The sequence below is a fragment of the Danio aesculapii genome, unplaced genomic scaffold (assembly GCF_903798145.1).
Source record: "Danio aesculapii unplaced genomic scaffold, fDanAes4.1, whole genome shotgun sequence".
Classification (NCBI taxonomy): Eukaryota; Metazoa; Chordata; class Actinopteri; order Cypriniformes; family Danionidae; genus Danio; species Danio aesculapii.
In genome coordinates, this window is record NW_026613639.1 from 82,731 (window position 1) to 90,294 (window position 7,564).

Below are 7,564 nucleotides of genomic sequence, written 5' to 3' on the forward strand. Positions count from 1 at the left end.
AACTGTGGTAGAAACCAGAACTTTGTCTCACTTGGTCTGCTGGATGAACCCAAATGAAAGCTGCCGAAAAGAGAGAGAGAAAGGTAACAGAAACACCCAACGTGAGGCTTGAACTAACGTCACTGAGATTACGTGTCTCATGCTCTCCCGACTGAGCTAGCCGGGCTAGTGAGAAACTCATTCTAGTCACTGTTTTGATCAATACCTTCCCTACCTGTGTAAAGTTTGATGCCGATTTTAAGTCAACTGGAATAAGTAACTTGGCCGATCCAGGCACTGGACAACAAACTTCTGCTAAATCCTGATGTCATCTTGTAACGCCAGACAGCACATGCCCCAGGATCTATGCCCAGTGCAGGTGTTAGCAGTTGCTAGGCAGAGAAAGGCTTAAATCGTCCCTGGGTGGGCTCGAACCACCAACCTTTCAGTTAACAGCCGAACGCGCTAACCAATTGCGCCACAGAGACTTCGAGAGCAACCCAGCTGTAGTAGAAATGCTGAACTTTGTCTCAATAGGTATGCTCGAAGAATCCAATTGAAAGCTGCCGAAAAGAGAAAGGTAACAGAAACGCCCAACGTGGGGCTCGAACCCACGACCCTGAGATTAAGAGTCTCATGCTCTACCGACTGAGCTAGCCGGGCTTCCAATACATTTATTCTAGTCACTGTTTTGATCAATACCTTCCCTACCTGTGTAAAGTTTGATGCTGATTTTAAGTCAACTGGAATAAGTAACTTGGCCGATCCAGGCACTGGACAACAAACTTCTGCTAAATCCTGATGTCATCTTGTAACGCCAGACAGCACGTGGCCCAGGATCATTGCCCGGTGCACGTGTTAGCAGTTGCAAGGCAGAGAAAAGCTTAATTCGTCCCTGGGTGGACTCGAACCACCAACCTTTCGGTTAACAGCCGAACGCGCTAACCAATTGCGCCACAGAGACTTTGAGAGCAACACAACTGTAGTAGAAATGCTGAACTTTGTCTCAATTGGTATGCTCGAAGTATCCAATTGAAAGCTGCCGAAAAGAGAGAGAAAAACGCCCAACGTGGGGCTCAAACCCACGACCCTGAGATTAAGAGTCTCATGCTCTACCGACTGAGCTAGCCGGGCTTCTGATGCGTTCATTCTATTCACTGTTTTGATCAATACCTTCCCTACCTGTGTAAAGTTTGATGCTGATTTTAAGTCAACTGGAATAAGTAACTTGGCCGATCCAGGCACTGGACAACAAACTTCTGCTAAATCCTGATGTCATCTTGTAACGCCAGACAGCACGTGGCCCAGGATCATTGCCCGGTGCACGTGTTAGCAGTTGCAAGGCAGCAAAAGCATTCGTCCTTCCCTGGGTGGGCTCGAACCACCAACCTTTCGGTTAACAGCCGAACGCGCTAACCAATTGCGCCACAGAGACTTCGAGAGCATCCCAGCTGTAGTAGAAATGCTGAACTTTGTCTCAATAGGTATGCTCGAAGAATCCAATTGAAAGCTGCCGAAAAGAGAGAGAGAAAGGTAACAGAAACGCCCAACGTGGGGCTCGAACCCACGACCCTGAGATTAAGAGTCTCATGCTCTACCGACTGAGCTAGCCGGGCTACTGATGCGTCTATTCTAGTCACTGTTTTGATCAATACCTGCCCTACCTGTGTAACATTTGATGCTGATTTTAAGTCAACTGGAATAAGTAACTTGGTCAATCTAGGCACTGGACAACAAACTTCTGCTAAATCCTGATGTCATCTTGTAACGCCAGACAGCACGTGGCCCAGGATCATTGCCCGGTGCACGTGTTAGCAGTTGCAAGGCAGCAAAAGCATTCGTTCTTCCCTGGGAGGGCTCGAACCACCAACCTTTCGGTTAACAGTGTAGTGGAAAGTTGCACTGGATCTCGACAAACATCTTCTAGGTTTCAAAAAAGAGGCTGAGGTCTTCGAAGTTCTCAAGTTGAAGCAGTTTATTGTTACAGCAGAGATGGTCGATCGAGCTCTCTCCCCCTCAATGTCCAAAAACCCACAGTTTATATACAGTTTCTTATCCATAGGTATCATGAGATATGATGTAACATCACCCTATTCCCGTCTCCAATAGGATCCTAGCTTTTTAATTAATGGCTGTATGTTTTTCTGTTTTTACATATCTTAAAGGTCACATAGCATGTGCTTACAATCATGTGTTTGCATATGATCATGATGTTTCCATATTTTCTAAATGATTCTCCTTATGTATGCTATTTTGACGAGGGTTGTTTTTGTCTTGTTCAACATATACATTGTCTAAATGTATTGCATACGCTCTGTCATAATGTTCTCACTTTGGCGCATGACCTGCTGTGCTTCAATTGTAAGGCCCTCAATTATAAGGCCCTGCATGTTTGTATGTCTCTTCTGCATCATTTGAATATAGGTCTTTCAATAAGTTTTAAGAGTATATTTTAATAGTAATCTATATTTTAATAGTGGCAGATTATATAGTGATTACATATTAAAAGTTCCACTATAATGACTGTACGGTCGCGGCAAACCACTGTCGCTCACCCACAGCTGCCTGGTCACTAAGTGACAGGGGCTTGTTTGTGAGTTGCAGAGGAGGATTCCAATTACGTATAGGAGGCTTGAAAGAAAAGAGAACAACAACATAAGTGGACGTGCAAAACAACGTAGTCGGCAGGATTCGAACCTGCGCGGGGAAACCCCAATGGATTTCTAGTCCATCGCCTTAACCACTCGGCCACGACTACAGACGTCTGTTTTCTCTCTCCTGCTGAGGTGGCAACCAAGCACAGGGTCAACAGGGGTAAAGGAAGGTGCACTAGCTCTAGTGCAACTTTTCCGTACAATCTCTGGGAAGCAGGGACAGCATAGCTCTCTAATCTAACAAACTCAGCTAACTTAATGGGCACTCTTTCCACACAAGCTGATGATCTGAATTCAGAGCAACGTGCTCTCGCAGGCCACACCACAATGGACAGCCACCAAGTGATATGAAAAGAACAACGAGGTCTCTGACAAACAGACAGGCCTTCGCCCGAGCAGGGACTTGAACCCTGGACCCTCAGATTAAAAGTCTGATGCTCTACCGACTGAGCTATCCGGGCTCCTGTCTGCTGACGCACCTGTTTGCGGAGTTGGACCTCTGCAAGCCCCTTGCCGGCTAACAACACTTTCTCATCACAGCACAGACCTGCGTCCTCTTAAAAAAAACAGATGCAGGCGTCCTCCAGGAAACGGCGTTTCAGAGCTGTGCCATGCCACTGCTGAGCTGCACCGTGAAAGACCTTGAAGTCATTAGGTGTTACCAAAGCCATGGTCCAAAAGCATGGCCAAAAGCACATTTCGCCTGGGCCTTTTGGAACTGTGCTAGCATCAGTCTTGAAAAGAGCTGTGCATAAAGCAACTCTCCAGAAGCAGATGGAGTGGGGAAAATGTGCCCCAAAGGGACAGCCAAAACGGACTGGGCGACTTGGAAAACAAACTATCAAATCCCAATCTTGATGAGCCGTACAAGATGTTGCTGTCGATTTATTGAACGTTTCTCTAGGCAACATCAGAGTGTAGGGACTACAAAAAAAGCTAAATTGCGACTAGTCGCTGGACTTGAATTATTCAATATGGGATTAAACAGGCAGGCCCGCAACCAAAGGTCGCAAAAGCCACAGTTCCTCTCACAGAGAGAAAAAGCAAAAGCAGCTGGCTGTTCCGTAGTCGGCAGGGTTCGAACCTGCGCGGGGAGACCCCAATGGATTTCAAGTCCATCGCCTTAACCTCTCGGCCACGACTACGCATGGTGGTAGCTCATTGACTTTTTCTGCTGAATGTGGGCAACATTGAACGCAGAACAGTTGGGGCATAAATGGCCTGAGGTTGTAAAAAGCAGCACAAGCATTGCTCGCAGTTAACAGGAACACGCTGCCGTGACCCAGATTCGATCCGGGGTTGCTGCGGCCACAACACAGAGTACTGTCCGCTATACGATCACGGCACACCGCTCACTCACCGATAAGCTCTGCAGCTGCCTGGACACTAAGGGACACTGGTTTGTGACCGGGATTCAAACTGGGATTTCTCTGGCCACAACACAGAGTACGGATGACTGTACGGTCGCGGCAAACCACTGTCACTCACCCACAGCTGCCTGGTCACTAAGTGACAGGGGCTTGTTTGTGAGTTGCAGAGGAGGATTGCAATTACGTATAGGAGGCTTGAAAGAAAAGAGAACAACATAAGTGGACGTGCAAAACAACATAGTTGGCAGGATTCAAACCTGCACGGGGAAGCCCCAATGGATTTCTAGTCCATCGCCTTAACCGCTCAGCCACGACTACAGACATCTGCTTTCTGTCTCCTGCTGAGGTGGCAACCAAGCACAGGTTCAACAGGGGTCCAAAAGCATGGCCAAAAGCACATTTCGCCTGGGCCTTTTGGAACTGTGCTAGCATCAGTCTTGAAAAGAGCTGTGCATAAAGCAACTCTCCAGAAGCAGATGGAGTGGGGAAAATGTGCCACAAAGGGACAGCCAAAAAGGACTGGGCGACTTGGAAAAAAAACTATCAAATCCCAATCTTGATGAGCCGTACAAGATGTTGCTGTCGATTTATTGAACGTTTCTCTAGACAACATCAGAGTGTAGGGACTACAAAAAAAGCTAAATTGCGACTAGTCGCTGGACTTGAATTATTCAATATGGGATTAAACACGCAGGCCCGCAACCAAACGTCGCAAAAGCCACAGTTCCTCTCACAGAGAGAAAAAGCAAAAGCAGCTGGCTGTTCCGTAGTCGGCAGGGTTCGAACCTGCGCGGGGAGACCCCAATGGATTTCTAGTCCATCGCCTTAACCTCTCGGCCACGACTACACATGGTGGCAGCTCGTTGACTTTTTCTGCTAAATGTGGGCAACATTGAACGCAGCACAGTTGGGGCATAAATGGCCTGAGGTTGTAAAAAGCGGCACAAGCATTGCTTGAAAGACACAGGGTACTTGAAGTCAAGATCTTCATTACCAAAGCTTAGCGGAACCATTTAGGTTTGTAACGTGACAGTGAGATTCAAGCAAGATTGGATGAATCTTATTTGAAGTGTGCAGCAAGTCTGAGAATTCGAAGCTAACTATTGTCCTCAGATCATCACGCCTAAGTTTTGAGAAGACCAGTCGGAATTGTTTCACACAACTTAAATGTAACCCAACAAAGAAAACCCAGATGGGACTTGAACCCACAATCCCCAGCTTTGAAGGCTGGTGCCTTATGTGTCAGTCCAGTTTTCAGAGTTTCTCATAAAAGTCATTTTGGTCATATTGATCAGACACAGATTTGAAAGCTGTAAATGGCTTAATTTTATTCATATATATTCATAATTACAACAAATTATTTTTCTAAAATTTGTAAAGCAGACAGGGAATACTTGTTTATTCTGTGCCTGACTGGTAAACGCATCAGAAAAAAAGTTCTGGGGTAACAGCTGAACAAACAGCTGAATATTTGCCTCGCAGACATGAGACATGCCTGTACAGCATCTGCATAGAGCCTGGAATGTGCACCTTTCCCCTTGTGTGCTGTTGGGTCATTTTCATCCATTTTGGGGTAATTTTAATGCTTAATTTGGCCAAAACTTTCTCTCTGTTTCACCAAATGGACTGATATTTGGGGACATCTTATTTTGACATATTCTGGGAAAATATTTTGAAAAAAACAAAACTCAACACTCTGGGCAAATTTACTCCCTTTTTGTTATATTCATGGCCATTTTTTCTCCGTCAACATTGTTTAACTGGTCTCCACCCATGGGACGACAAAAAGGAAATGGGTGAGAGTATAAAGAAAGAGGAGGAGAGTTAAAGAGAGGGCAGCATTATGTGGTGTGCGGAAGAAAGAGAAGTTGACTGAACTGTTGCAGTGCGGGGAAATGAGTAGAGAAAACCGTGTCGAGACGAGCAGTGTAAACTTAATGACTGGCTGTGAGAAACAAAAAGCAAAAGTACATATCGAAGCAATAGAGCAAAGACCGCTGTCTTGATACTGATGTGCTTGTGATGTCTGTGAACGAGTGTGTCACCAAAGAACAAAATCAACTCACAGATTTATCTCACTGACTTGGAGTCAGCTGCCAACTCACCGGCTGGGTTCATTTGCATTTTTTCCTTTTACTTTCATTTAAGTTAGGTGCTGAGGGTTTTGTGTTTCATTGTGATTATTGTTATATTGTTTGTTTTGTTGTTGATACTGCTGTTTGTGTGTGAAAAGTACAACGTCAAAAGACAGTCACCCCTTGACTGAAAATTGGTCTATGCGAGAAGGCGTGAACTATCATTACTAATTGCAGTGATTCACACCTGAGAAGACAAAGACCTGCATGATGAGCCATCAGACAGGTATGTGACTCAAGGCTGATTTATACTTCTGCGTCAAGCGACGGCGTAGCCTACATGTGGACGCATTGCCCCTCGCTGTGGCCGTCGGCGTCGCCGATATATTTTCTTTTGAGAAACTTTGAAAGTATTTTGGAGCAGTAAACATGTCAGGCTGAATAATACAAATGAAATGAAACCACAGATTAATTTACGATTTAAAACGGCATCTTTGGATATCTTTTCTGCTGGAGATACTGTTGTTCTAAAAAAACCTAAAAATGTAAAAAATAAATAAATAAAAATTTACATTTACCGTAGGAACGGTACAGTTGAAAATATTGGCGGTTTTATAACCTTGAAAGTTTTATTGAAATGGATTGTTGGTGATTGTATGGGTTTTGGCCAGATTGGGTAGCAAAACATGAACAAAGGAAAATTAAGACTTGTTTAAAATAAGATTTAAGACCTACAACACAATATTTCAGTAAATTTAAGACTTTTTAAGGCCTAAAATTTAGATTTTGGAATTTACAACATTTTAAGACCCCGCGGAAACCCTGGTTAAAAGCAATAGCCCTGGTTATTAGTTATTATAATAATTATGTACTTCTGACTCAGATACTATCTGTGAGAACTAGTAACAACTACTAGAAACAAGTTTAAACCCATAAAGAAGTTGATGAAAAAAATAAATTGTGATCAACGTGACATATGCAAATGGATAGTACTAATCCAACACTATCACTGTAATAGCAGATATCTTCTATGAGAATACTGTAGGTCAAATATCGTCAGCTCAGTTAAACTTTTTTTATTTATTGTTTTTATTTATTTTATATAGTGCCAGTGCTCAAGGACGCTTTACAAACAGTAGGAGAACAAGAAAGCAATAACCTTAAAAAGGTAGAGAAAATGGGAGACTAATAATTCATAAAAAGAATGACAAAAGACATGAGAACAAGTAACAAGAAAGAAACTCATTCCTGTCTTTTAATGAGTGTTTCTTGCATTTAGGAGAACTAGGCAGCACACTCAGGGCTGCAAGACATATTTACTTTAATATTCTTATTATTAAAATATATCTAAATGTGGATTTTTTTAAACTGAGACTTCTGAGGGGTGAGTGTGATAGGTGAGAATGAAAACTAACCTGTTTGTTCCTGCAGATCTTCCTGTTTGACTGTGAACGTTTCTTCAATCTTCACATCTTCACTCTCCTCT

The 7,564-nt window shown here is 43.7% G+C and overlaps 10 non-coding genes across 10 annotated transcripts; all 10 read right to left on the reverse strand.

Moving 5' to 3' along the window:
- Nucleotides 1–393: 393 nt before the first annotated feature.
- trnan-guu (transfer RNA asparagine (anticodon GUU)) lies at nt 394–467 on the reverse strand. The gene has a single exon. It is a non-coding gene; the product is annotated as a tRNA-Asn (tRNA).
- A 102-nt stretch (nt 468–569) lies between these two features.
- Nucleotides 570–642, reverse strand: trnak-cuu (transfer RNA lysine (anticodon CUU)). Its single transcript has one exon. It is a non-coding gene; the product is annotated as a tRNA-Lys (tRNA).
- Nucleotides 643–869: 227 nt separating this feature from the next.
- Nucleotides 870–943, reverse strand: trnan-guu (transfer RNA asparagine (anticodon GUU)). Its single transcript has one exon. It is a non-coding gene; the product is annotated as a tRNA-Asn (tRNA).
- Nucleotides 944–1,040: 97 nt separating this feature from the next.
- trnak-cuu (transfer RNA lysine (anticodon CUU)) lies at nt 1,041–1,113 on the reverse strand. The gene has a single exon. It is a non-coding gene; the product is annotated as a tRNA-Lys (tRNA).
- A 227-nt stretch (nt 1,114–1,340) lies between these two features.
- On the reverse strand, nt 1,341–1,414 carry trnan-guu (transfer RNA asparagine (anticodon GUU)). The gene has a single exon. It is a non-coding gene; the product is annotated as a tRNA-Asn (tRNA).
- A 108-nt stretch (nt 1,415–1,522) lies between these two features.
- Nucleotides 1,523–1,595, reverse strand: trnak-cuu (transfer RNA lysine (anticodon CUU)). Its single transcript has one exon. It is a non-coding gene; the product is annotated as a tRNA-Lys (tRNA).
- Nucleotides 1,596–2,655: 1,060 nt separating this feature from the next.
- On the reverse strand, nt 2,656–2,737 carry trnas-aga (transfer RNA serine (anticodon AGA)). Its single transcript has one exon. It is a non-coding gene; the product is annotated as a tRNA-Ser (tRNA).
- Nucleotides 2,738–3,021: 284 nt separating this feature from the next.
- On the reverse strand, nt 3,022–3,094 carry trnak-uuu (transfer RNA lysine (anticodon UUU)). The gene has a single exon. It is a non-coding gene; the product is annotated as a tRNA-Lys (tRNA).
- Nucleotides 3,095–3,696: 602 nt separating this feature from the next.
- On the reverse strand, nt 3,697–3,778 carry trnas-uga (transfer RNA serine (anticodon UGA)). The gene has a single exon. It is a non-coding gene; the product is annotated as a tRNA-Ser (tRNA).
- A 990-nt stretch (nt 3,779–4,768) lies between these two features.
- Nucleotides 4,769–4,850, reverse strand: trnas-aga (transfer RNA serine (anticodon AGA)). The gene has a single exon. It is a non-coding gene; the product is annotated as a tRNA-Ser (tRNA).
- Nucleotides 4,851–7,564: the final 2,714 nt, after the last annotated feature.